Below are 11,710 nucleotides of genomic sequence, written 5' to 3' on the forward strand. Positions count from 1 at the left end.
TTAGTTCGTTGCTAAGTATTTTGTAATTTCTCTTTTGATTTTATTTTTAATCAAAACATTATTTATTAGTATGTTAATTGGTTTCCAGATATATGGGATTTTTAAAAGATACTCATTTGATACTGATTTCTAATTTTGTTATATGATGAGATAACATATCATACATAAAATTATATATATATATATATATATATATATATATATATATATATATATATATATATATATATATATATATATATAGTATTGATTCCTTAGAACCCATTGAGGTACACGGTCGATTTTTATAGATATTCCATGTCTACTTGAAAGAGTGTGTCTTCTGTTTGTCAGGTGTTGAATCCTTTTTAGAGCTGATGGTTGAAGCGTACGGTGCATCTTTGCTCATGATTTTTGTCTACTGAGCCTCTAGAGTTTGGGAAATGTGCACTCAATCTCCACCCCCCATTGCTGACTTACTGATTTTTCTTCACCGGTTTGTTAGTTGGTGCTTCATATATTTCGAGGTTATATTGTTTGGACTTTAGGGTGGAGTTCACTTCAAGGTCACTTAGGCTTTCTTTTCATTTAAACTCTGGGCGTATGCAAATGTCAGCTGCCTGGATGTGGTCCACCCCCACCATGCTGTCACCCCCTTGCCAGTTCCACGAGGTACGGGCAGCCACGTGGCTCACGCTGGCCATGTATAACTCTGACCCCTTGTTCTCTGCACTGGGCCGCCTGCAGGAAGTCAGATGTGGGAAATGTGCCAGGTGAACCTGCCCTGAAATGTGGGGATTTTATCTGCCTTACACTGATAAGAGCTGTGGTACCGGCTGGACCCGGACAGCTCCCTGCGGTATCGGAGAGCGCAGCAGACATTTCCTTCTTGCAGCTGGTTTTCTTTCTTCAAGCATGATGTCCTGCCTTTGTCTCTACCAAATTGCTTTTGATGCTTCCTGCTTCTCCAATGTATTGAAGATGAACTTCGATCTCATCTCTCACTCTCCTCCTAGTACTTTGTCATCTGTAAGCCTAGGGAGTCTGCCCTGGGAACACTGATGGAAACTGTTGTATGACCCCGCTCCCAGCACACGTGCCTTTGGACACAGCTTCCTATCTCCTGCAGAACTGACACAGACCTAGGAAGAGGTGGCCTTGAAGGGAATGATCTAAATGGTTACTGACCTATTTTGTGCAACCCTAAATGTGCAACAGAGTTAAATCTGGCTCTGTGGTCACAGGCAAGTCTTGCTCATTTTAAAGACATCTTCGTCTTCTGTTCTTGATGTTCTGAAGTCTTATAATTTGGGTCAGAGGGATCTGGCGGGGGGGGGGGTGTTGCCCTTTTCCTCGGGATCCTGCCCCTCCCCCAGGTCCTTTCCATCCCTCCCTGCTCTGCTCTTCACGAATCGTCCCTCACCCCTCACACTGTCTTCCCACCCACCTTCAGAACACGATTTCCTCTCAGTGACTGATCATTGGATTTCCGAGCAGAGTTTGAGGTCCCAGGGATTTTTACAGTCAAGACCCCCAAGCAAACGACCTGGAGAAGCCAGTACACACACACCCCATGCTCAGGCAACCTGACTTTTCTATGTTCGCTGCACTATCGCTATGGGAACATGCCCCACCTGGCAGGGACTTAAATTTAAACCATCTGCACCTCAAAGCTTGGGACTCGCCCAGGCTTTCACCCGCCCTGGTGTCACCTGGGGTGAATGTTTAGCTTCTGAATCTTTGATTTTTTTCCCTATGTTTAAGAAGCGAAAAATCAGCCTTGATCTCTACCCTTCCTATTGACTCTGATTTGAACCAATTTATTAAAAATCCTTTTGTCCCAAACCAGTGATTCTGGTTTTATTCTAAATCACGCACAACGTGCTTTGTGTGTTCTGCTCCTTCTTTTTCTACCAATTTGCCCTCAGAGAATCTCTCATGAGTTTGATTTGACATACAAGGTCTGTTGGAGCTCTTCTGACCATTTCCTGAAGTATTTTCTGAGGCAGGGGCTGAGGCAAGGCCTCGTGAGGGTGGGATGTGCAGGGCAGCCTTGGAGAGATGCCACCTGCGCTCTGAGCAGAAGGTTCTGGAGCGTGAGCCTCGCACAGGTGAAAGCGTGGGCGTCTCCACACCAGCACGTGACTAATACAGGGAAGTGGGTGCTTTGAGATTCTGAAGACAGGTCCCAATGGAGTTCTAGGTACTTTATTCATATTAATCACCTAGAGAAGAGCATGGTTTCTTAGTGGTTCCTGGAATTTGTTTCATCTCTTGAGTTCTTCTTTGCGTCCCATAACCCAGCGATCCCCAACCTTTTCGGCCCCAGGGACCAGTTTCATAGAAGACAATCTCTCCATGGCAGATGGAGGGCCGGGGGTGGGGATGGTTCAGGTGGTAATGTGAGCAATGGGGAGCGGCTGTGAATACAGATGAAGCTTTGCTCGCCTGCCGCTCACCTCCTGCTGTGCGGCCCGGTTCCTAACAGGCCACGGACCCGTACCAGTCCGCGGCCCGGGGGTTGGGGACCCCTGCCATTGCCTGTACCCGCTTAGGCTGTGCTGGCATCCAAGACTGGCTGACACAAGCGCTTGGACTCTCTCTGGAAAGGCTGGTTAATTGGTCTTTTGTTCCTGGGGTTTGATCTGAGAGCCCACTGTGGGGCTGACTGCAGCACGGGGCTCTGCTCTCTTGGGGTCCCGGGGGTCGTGTGCTCAGCTGGTTATCTGGACCTCCCAAGACTGAAGTCCTTGAAGCAAATCAACTAATAGCATCTGGTGTCCTTTTGTCCCTGGAGAGTGGACAGTCCCACACCTCCCGGAGCTGCTTATTGAAGCCGAAGCTTCAGTGACAGTGACCCTAAGTGACAGGGGAGGAAGAGCTCATGCTGTCCAGATTTCGTGAGGAGGAGGGAGGGTCTGGGGTCATGGAATGCCCTGAGAGGAGGGCTGCAGGGCCAGCGTCCCCAAGACCCTCAGAGGGGGCGGCACATGGCCTGTGTGCGTCTCAGGCAGCAGGAGACCAGGGCGGGCTAGGCGGACAGCAGACCTCACCCTGTCCTCCACCAGCTCCATTTTGCTCGGCTTCTTCAAGCTCCTCCAGAGCACAGGGCGCCTCCGGATGGGCCTGCACCTTCCAGGCACCCTCTCCTCCATCTATGTGCCCCCACGTGCCTCTGCACCTCGGGCGGCAGCCTGTGAGCCCTTGCCTGGTGCAAGAGCCCTCACCTGGTGCAAGAGCCCTCGGATGCCTGCTGTGTCCTGACGAAGGCTGGACGCCTGTGCCGAGGGTGCGTTCTCTTGTGGTGACACTTTACGCCCAGTGTCCCGAGGAGGCATCTGCAGAGGAGCTGCCAGGAGGGGCTGGCGCTGCGGTGGCGGGAGGGGGTGTCACTCTGCAGCCCTTCTGACCCCTTAGGGAATGCGGGCCGGCACCTCCCAGACTCCTCGCAGCTGACAAACCAGAGGTCGTGTAGGACCCTGATCAGGTGGCTTGGGAGGGACCCACATTCTGAGCCGAGTCCGTCGGGGACGGAGGCGCAGTTTGTGCCCCGTTGGCCAGTGCGGCTCAGGCAGGAGCCCTGGAGCAGGGGGACCATTGCAGGGGCAGCTCCTTGTCATTCTTCGAAACCCAGCCTAGCGTCTGTTAGTTCAGCTGCAAACCATTTACTGCGCTGAGAAACCCCGCTGCCTGGCTCGCTGCTGTCGCTGCCGTGCTGTGCGGCCGAGCTCTGTCACACACAGAGGGGACTTGGCACCGAACCTGCATGGGAGGTGGTTCATTGCTCATCTCGCCTGTTGCAGAGGAACGAGGAAGCACGAAAGTCCTGGGGGTCTGGCAGACGCAGGGAGGGTGTGGGGAGAGTCAGGACAGGCGGCCGAGGGTGACTGAGATCCAGAGCCCCATTGGCCCTCATGGGCTGTGCGTGCGGCTGCTGCCCAGCGTGGCTGTGACATTCCTGCTGGCAGAGGGGCATTTTCTATGCAGTTTAGAGAGTGTCACCAGTTCCTGAGAGCCCCACCTCTGGCCGCACTACCTCCTCTCCGCTGTACTTGACTTCTCCAATGGCCGATCTACCTAACAGGCCCACGGGTTGTTGAGAAGTTTAAATGCATCTGATGCACCCCCTCTGTATTTGTACCCCTAGGAAAGGGTGCAGGTGGAAGGCCCTTCCCCCTTCTCACCCAGCCCCACTCCTTTCTGAATCCAGGGCCTTACGTGTGTGGGGCAGACCCCCCAGTTTCGTGTCCCTGCACACGGCCATCCAAGCCCAGGAGTTCTGACACCTGCAGCATCCTCTGTCCTGGAGAAGATGGAGCCGGGGACAAGGTCTATGGGGCCTTTGGAGCCACCCCAAGCTTGGTGGCAGGAGCTTCTGGGGTCTGGCCAGGAGGGAGGCGTACCAGGTCCCCGACCTGCAGACTCCTCACCCAGGGGGAGGGGAGTGGCCAGACAGGAGCTCGGGAGCAGGACCCTCCCAAGTGGGGGATGCAGGGGCCGGGGTGGCGTGGGTCTAAGGGGGGCGCCGTGACAGCCCCTCCCCTGTTAGTCAGGACAGACCTACCCCTTCAAACTAGCTTAAGGAAAGGAGGACTTGTTTGCCTCACTTGCTGGGGAGGAACAGTAGTGGAGCGGCCTTGGGCACGACTGGGTCTGGGGCCTCAAGGTCAGGGCCGTCCTCTTCCCTCTTGCCCTCCCAGCCCAGGGGTGCCAGTGCGTGGACTGGTGAAGACAGGCCTCTTCCTTGTAGGTCAGAAAGATGTATAGACCACGGCAGTGTTAACAGCCCCAGAACAAGAGAAAGACTTTATATTGTGCACGGTAAGAATACCAGGTCACATGCCCGTCCCCGGGTGCATCATGGTGTCCTGGCAAGTGGAAGGGATGAGGACCAGCCAGGCCAGGGTCAAGTCCGGGACGCATATTGCAGTGGGCTGAGCACATGGGGGGAGGGAGGTACTTTCCTCCTCGGAAGGCACTTGTCTTCCGAGGAGGAAAGGTTGCTGGGGTCGCTGGTGGTCCTATGTCTTTACCCCCAATAAAGCTGATGCTCTTTTTTGATTCTCCATCAAAGTGGGAGCCTGATGATGTAGGAGAACCCTGCACCTGTGGATTTGAGCTCTGATCTCACTCCTGCCCCCCAACGCTCCGTTCCCCACTGACCCCCCTCCCCATCACCGTCACCCCCCTCGTTTCCCCCTCTCCTCTCCTTTTCTCCTCCCCTCTATCCTCCCTCCCTCCCTCTCCCTCTCTCTGTCTCTCTCCGTCCTTCTCTCTCTTACTTCTCTCCCCCCAACTCTCTCCCTTCTCCCCCTCCCACTCCCTCCCTCCCATCTCTCTTCACCCCCCATTACTTAATTTCTTGGTTTACCAGGCGGATTCACATGTGAACGGATGTTTCGATCACTGACTTTGCTCAGAGCCCACTAGTGAGTTAAATACAGCCGGCTAGTCAAAAGCCCCCAAAGTGCAAAGCAAAGGTAAAATGGTCTTTGATTTTTCTGCTTGTTTGTGATGACATTGTTTTAAGGTAGCTTTCTTTCTTGCTGCTGCAGGCTGTATTTTTCTTGATGTTTAAAGGATTTCCTCCACCCACATCCAACACAAGGGTTTAAGCCTTCAAATCTAATTACTTCCTGATTGGATTTGCTCGCTTCTTCCTCAATCAGTAAATGAGCTCTCATTTCATCCACGGGGCACGTCCTTGGATCTTTGTTGAAAATGGCCCTTAAGTGTTCTGTTCTTCCTCTGGGCAGGCGTATCAAGGCTGAGTCTGTGACAAAAGGCCCGTTTCAACCATCTGTGGACACAAAGCCCCTTCATGTTCCGTGGCTGTCTTGGCCCCATGACATCAGGCCCTGGCTGAGGCTGGTGCCAGCCAGTGTGCCCTGTGGGTGAGGTCTCCACGGGGGGCCAGTGGCCACCCTAGAAGCATGAAGGACCCAGTTCAGGGCAGAGGGAAGAACTGCTTTTATAGACAGCAGTTAATAAGTACGTGGTGCTGACACTCTCTGGAAAGACTAATCTGTATGTCCAGAGGCATAGATGGTAAAAATGCGGTGGGCCAGTAAGGGTGTCTTCTGGTAATTTTATTAAGATGCTTCATTTAAAATGATCCTAGAACCATCAAATGCCAGACAAGGTGCCATCCATCCAAGTGTCTCACCACGGGGCCGGCTGATCTGCACAGCCCCTTGTGCGTGGGACTGACACCTGTATCGCAGGGTCCTCACTCAGCATCCTAGGACCCTCAGCCCTAAAGGCTGCAGCCCCCTCCCCATTCATGGTGTCAAAGATGTCCCCACACATTTCCGTAAATGCTCTCTAATTCTCTCTTTGGCGGCAGGAACCTCGGTTGAGGGTCGGAGGCTGGCCCAAGAGTGAGAGCTTGGTGGCTCGGCTCTTTCTACTGGTTCCAGGTCAGCTTGCCCAGAGCGAGGGGCCCTGAGCTGGCAGTGTGAGGTGGGGTGGCACTCGCTTTGTCCCACGGTTGGTATTGGAGGATTGAACGCGCCCTCTCTCCCCACCTCACCCACATGTCCGCACTCACAGTCACCTTTCTCTGGGGACCTTTCCGTGTTTCATCTGATGTTCTAGCCCTCCCCAAAGTGGCCTTGAAATGTGGAGGCTCCTTGGATCAAACCGCAGATTGGAGCATGGGATTTATTATTCCTGTTCATTTCACTGTTGGAGAAACACCTTGGAGATAACAGTGGGTCCCCCTCCCCCTTTATAACCCAACAGAACGGTGTATATAGACCAGCTGGCCATCAGCCCCTTTAGAGCGGGATTGTCATTCCCACGTTTGTGTTCCCAGTGGTGACCACAGTGCCTAACAGACCCACAGGAGCGAGTGTGCTGAGTGCTGGGGCCTCAGGCTGTCCTGATGGGCATGTCCTCTCCATGTCTACCCCGTGAGGCCGCGGTGACACAAAGCGTTGCCTGCAGTCCAAGGGAACAGAGACCGCAGAGGGGACATTGAACAAGCTACAGTGAGGTACCAGCCCTGTGAAAACGGTCCATCGCCTGGAGTGATGGGTGAGCGGGGACGGGGCAGTAGGCGGGGCAGTCCAGGGAAGTCTGCTACCGATCCACTTTAACACTAATGCAGCACATTGCAAATTCTTGCGCAACCAGAACTTACCTGACTAGACCCTTGAGGTGAATGATGCGTCCTGCCCTACACTTGACTTTCAGGGGAAGATATCAGCCAGCTTTTGGCTGGGACAACAGACAACCCACATCTTGCCGTGATTCCTTGTCGTCTTGGGGTTGGCGGGGCAGCTGCCTAGTTTTGCTCCTGGTTGGGTCAGGTCTGGGGCCTCCCAGGGGAAGGAGCCCAGCTGCCTGGGGTCTGTGCAAACCCTTGGGTACATTCGAAGCTTTGCCTGGACTTGGCATGGCTCATGCATGTTCACACTCCGTGGGCAAGTCTCACGTCCAGACCCAGCATCACGGGGCTGGTGTGTGTGTGTGTGTGTGTGTGTGTGTGTGTGTGTGTGTGTGTGTGTGTGTGTGTCCCAGCACAGCTACCAGGAAACCAGCTTCTCTGAGTTCTCCTGTTCCATCCTAAAATGACACCGCATTTTGTTCATTTTGTTGCAACTCTATTCAAAATTCTTTACTCCTTCCCAGGTAAGGCCCAAACCCCTCCTTCTAGCATGGAGAGTTTCCCCGGCGGTGCCTTACCTACCTTCCCCCCCACCTATCCCCCCAGGGTGCTCTCACCCAGACCCTTTGCTCCTGACAAGGCTGGGTGGACAGCAGGCCTACAGGCTGGCTTCGCATCTGTCCCCATGTGCTTGGTGCATTTGTCACATCTGTCCCCATGTGATTGGTGAAGTCTTTGAAAGCCTCTCGCTCCCTCTATGACCCCACCTTGATTCTTACTGTTTCCTGTTTGTGCCATCCCTTCTACAATTACCCATGCATCGCCCAAAGATTTTTCCTGTCATATGTTTTAATTTTACTTTTCGTGTGCTTATGTTTTGTTGCTCACTGAAAAAGAGCAGCTCCTGGTGGGCTGGAGCCCTGGTTTAGGGCCTGTTTCCCTGCAGGCCCTACCAAAGGCTTTTGGATCAGAGGTACTCAGGGACGAGTGCTGAAGCAATGGGGATGCAGGCGCAGCATCCCCAGGCCCTCCTGACAGGGGCCTGACGGATCCTGATGGAGATACGGGAGCATCGTTTCCAGGCCTTGTGACGACCACCTGGGGACACAGCAAGGCTCTGAACCCCACATCACCTTAAAATGGCACTTTATGGACTGAGAGGGAAAACTGCTCTGCTGTCACGTTTCTTCAACCTTTTCAACAAAAAGAGAAAGACAAAGGTCTTTTTTTTTTAAGACATACATTAACAAACTGTCATTTTCTAGATGCGACGACAATATATGCTTATTGTAGAGAAATTAGAAAATAAAGATTAATAAAAACAAGGAAAAGAAATCATCTGTAACCTTAACTACAGGTATCTTTTTGGCGTGTGTTCTTCCAAATATGTGTGTTCATATGGGTTTTCTTGATTCTGAGATACCGTCATTTCTAAGACACACTCTTGACCAATTAATAGCCTTTTAGAGACAAAATGAAGTACTTTCAGTGGTAAAATGATTCCATTTCAGAAATCGTGAAATCCCATAGAAAACAAACTTATGGTTATCAAAAGGAGTATGGGATTAACAGAGTCACACTACTATATATAAAATAGACAAACAACAAGGACCTACTGTATAGCACAGGGAACTATACTCAGCATTTTGTAATAACCTATATGTGAAAAGAATATGAAAAATAATATATATATATATATATATATATACACACACACACACGTATACACACACACAAACACATACGTATTGGGTTGGCCAAAAAGTGCCTTCAGTTTTTAAGTAAAAGTAAAAGACACAGTTTTCATTTTCACCAAGAACTTTATTGAACAACATATTCACCCTTTTGTTCCACTACCTTCTGCCATTTTTCAGGCAACTTCATAATTTCATCTTCCCAAAACTTTTTATCTTTTTGAGCAAGGAACTGTTCCAGGTGCCTTTTATAGTCTTCCAGGGAACTGAAACTTTTTCCATTAACAGAATTTTGTAAAGACCAAAATATATGGAAATCTGAAGGTGCAGTGTCTGGTGAATACAGTGGATGAATGAGAACTTCCCAGCCAAGCTGTAACAGTTTTTGCCTGGTTATCAAAGAAACACATGTGGTCTTGCATTATCATGATGGAAGATTATGTGTTTTCTGTTGACTAATTCTGGACGCTTTTCGTCGAGTGCTGCTTTCAGTTGGTCTAATTGGGAGCAGTACTTGTTGGAATTAATTGTTTGGTTTTCCGGAAGGAGCTCATAATAGAGGACTCCCTTCCAATCCCACCATATATACAATATCACCTTCTTTGGATGAAGACCGGCCTTTGGTGTGGTTGGTGGTGGTTCATTTCGCTTGCCCCACGATCTCTTCCATTCCACATTGTTGTACAGCATCCACTTTTCATTGCCCGTCACAATTTGTTTTAAAAATGGAACATTTTCATTATGTTTAAGTAGAGAATTTCATGCGGAAATACGGTCAAGAAGTTTTTTTTCGCTTAACTTATGTGGAACCCAAACATCAAAGTGATTAACATAATCAAGCTGGTGCAAATGATTTTCAGTGCTTGATTTGGATATTTTGAGTATGTCGGCTATCTCCTGAGTGGTATAACGTTGATTGTTTTCAATTAATGTTTCGATTTGATCGCTATCAACTTCAACTGTGGAGCATCGTCTAGCAAGAAATCTCCAGCACGACACTTTGCAAACCACTTTTTTTTTTTTTTTAAATTTATTTATTTTTTTTGTTTATTTATGGCTGTGTTGGGTCTTCGTTTCTGTGCGAGGGCTTTCTCCAGTTGCGGCAAGCGGGGGCCACTCTTCATCGCGGTGCGCGGGCCTCTCACTATCGCGGCCTCTCTTGTTGCGGAGCACAGGCTCCAGATGCGCAGGCTCAGTAATTGTGGCTCACGGGCCCAGCTGCTTCGCGGCATGTGGGATCTTCCCAGACCAGGGCTCGAACCCGTGTCCCCTGCATTGGCAGGCAGATTCTCAACCACTGCGCCACCAGGGAAGCCCCTGCAAACCACTTTTGACATGTTCAGTCAGTCACAACAGCTTCTCCATACACTGCACAAATCTTTTTTTTGCATTTCAGTTGCGTTTTTACCTTTCTTGAAATAATAAAGCATAATATGCCAAAAATGTTGCTTTTTATCTTCCATTTTCAATATTAAAATGGTTACACAAAAATTCACCAGTTTTGATGTCTTTTTTAAAAATGCATGCTGATATGACAGCTGTCACGTACAATCTAACAAAATTGTTTTGAATGAAGTTAAAGACAGCTAAGTGCTACTAGAGCCATCTGATGGAAAAAAAATGAACAAACCTTTTGGCCAACCATATATATATATATATATATATATATATATATATATATATAGATACATATATATATACATATATATATATATGTATCTATATATATATATATATGTATATATATATGTATCTATATATATATATCTGAATCACTTTGCTGTACACCTGAAACTAATGCAATATTGTAAATCAACTATATTTCAATTTAAAAAGAAAAAATAAAGAAATAGTAAAATGTGATAAAAGTGCACTTCTAAACTCAGAAATATATGTCGTTCCCAAAGCAGGACCATACTGTACATACTGTTTTCATAACGCTTAAAATTTATATTGTAAATTAATGCTATTCCTTTCCATTAGTGCTATTCTGCAGCATAATTTTAGATGACTGTAATCACTGATGTAAATCATTGTATGGATATAACAAAAAATACATAGCTAATTCTCTGTATTAAAAAATTAAAATGGGGCTTCCCTGGTGGCGCAGTGGTTGAGAATCTGCCTGCCAATGCAGGGGACACGGGTTCGAGCCCTGGTCTGGGAGGATCCCACATGCCGCGGAGCAACTAGGCCCGTGCGCCACAACTACTGAGCCTGCGCGTCTGGAGCCTGTGCTCCGCAACAAGAGAGGCCGCGAAAGTGAGAGGCCTGCGCACCGCGATGAAGAGTGGCCCCCGCTTGCCACAACTAGAGAAAGCCCTCACACAGAAACGAAGACCGAACACAGCCAAAAATAAATAAATAAATTAATAATAAAAAAAAATTAAAATGAAAAAGTTTACTCTTCAGTGAACTTCTTATGTACACCCATGATAATTTCCTTAAACGTGGAATTTCTTTGTCCAAGTAAATGATTATTTTTAAGGCTGTTAATAAGTGCTGTCAAATTGTCTCCAAGAAAAGTTGTTTCAGTCTGCTCCCAGCAGCTACAGCTCTCACCCTTTCCATCACTAAATGTTAAGAGTTAAAAATGGCATTTATTTCAATGTGCATTTCCGGTGAATTCACAATTAAACAGAAAAACCCATGCAGAGAACTCGAGAGTTAGTTTGTTGTCCGAAGTCTAGTCCTCTCTCAAATCCAAGAGCTTTCCCGCTGTGTCTGCTAGTAACTCTGCCCCGAGACTCCCCATGGTGACAAAGGCTCTGTGGGCTCTGTGTCACAGCTCTGTGGGTGCTGCCACTTGGCAGGTGTGATCTTTATTTATTTATGTATTATTTATTTTGGCTGTGCTGGGTCTCAGTTGCAGCATGCAGACTCTTAGTTGCGGCATACATGCGGGATCCAGTTCCCTGACCAGGGA

General features: G+C 48.8%; 1 long non-coding RNA gene across 3 annotated transcripts; it reads left to right on the forward strand.

Annotated features, from left to right (window-relative positions):
• The first annotated feature begins 202 nt into the window (after positions 1-202).
• Positions 203-9,718, forward strand: LOC309642934. Of its 3 annotated transcripts, none has more exons than XR_014253448.1 (4): positions 203-1,560; positions 5,354-6,398; positions 6,797-7,017; positions 8,037-9,718. It is a non-coding gene; the product is annotated as an uncharacterized lncRNA (long non-coding RNA). The 3 variants fall into 3 exon arrangements; XR_014253449.1 differs by having other exon boundaries at positions 5,354-5,459; positions 6,326-6,398; positions 6,797-9,718; XR_014253447.1 differs by having other exon boundaries at positions 6,797-9,718.
• The last annotated feature ends 1,992 nt before the right edge of the window (positions 9,719-11,710 follow it).

This window comes from Balaenoptera physalus (genome assembly GCF_965194825.1).
Source record: "Balaenoptera physalus genome assembly, chromosome: 14".
Classification (NCBI taxonomy): Eukaryota; Metazoa; Chordata; class Mammalia; order Artiodactyla; family Balaenopteridae; genus Balaenoptera; species Balaenoptera physalus.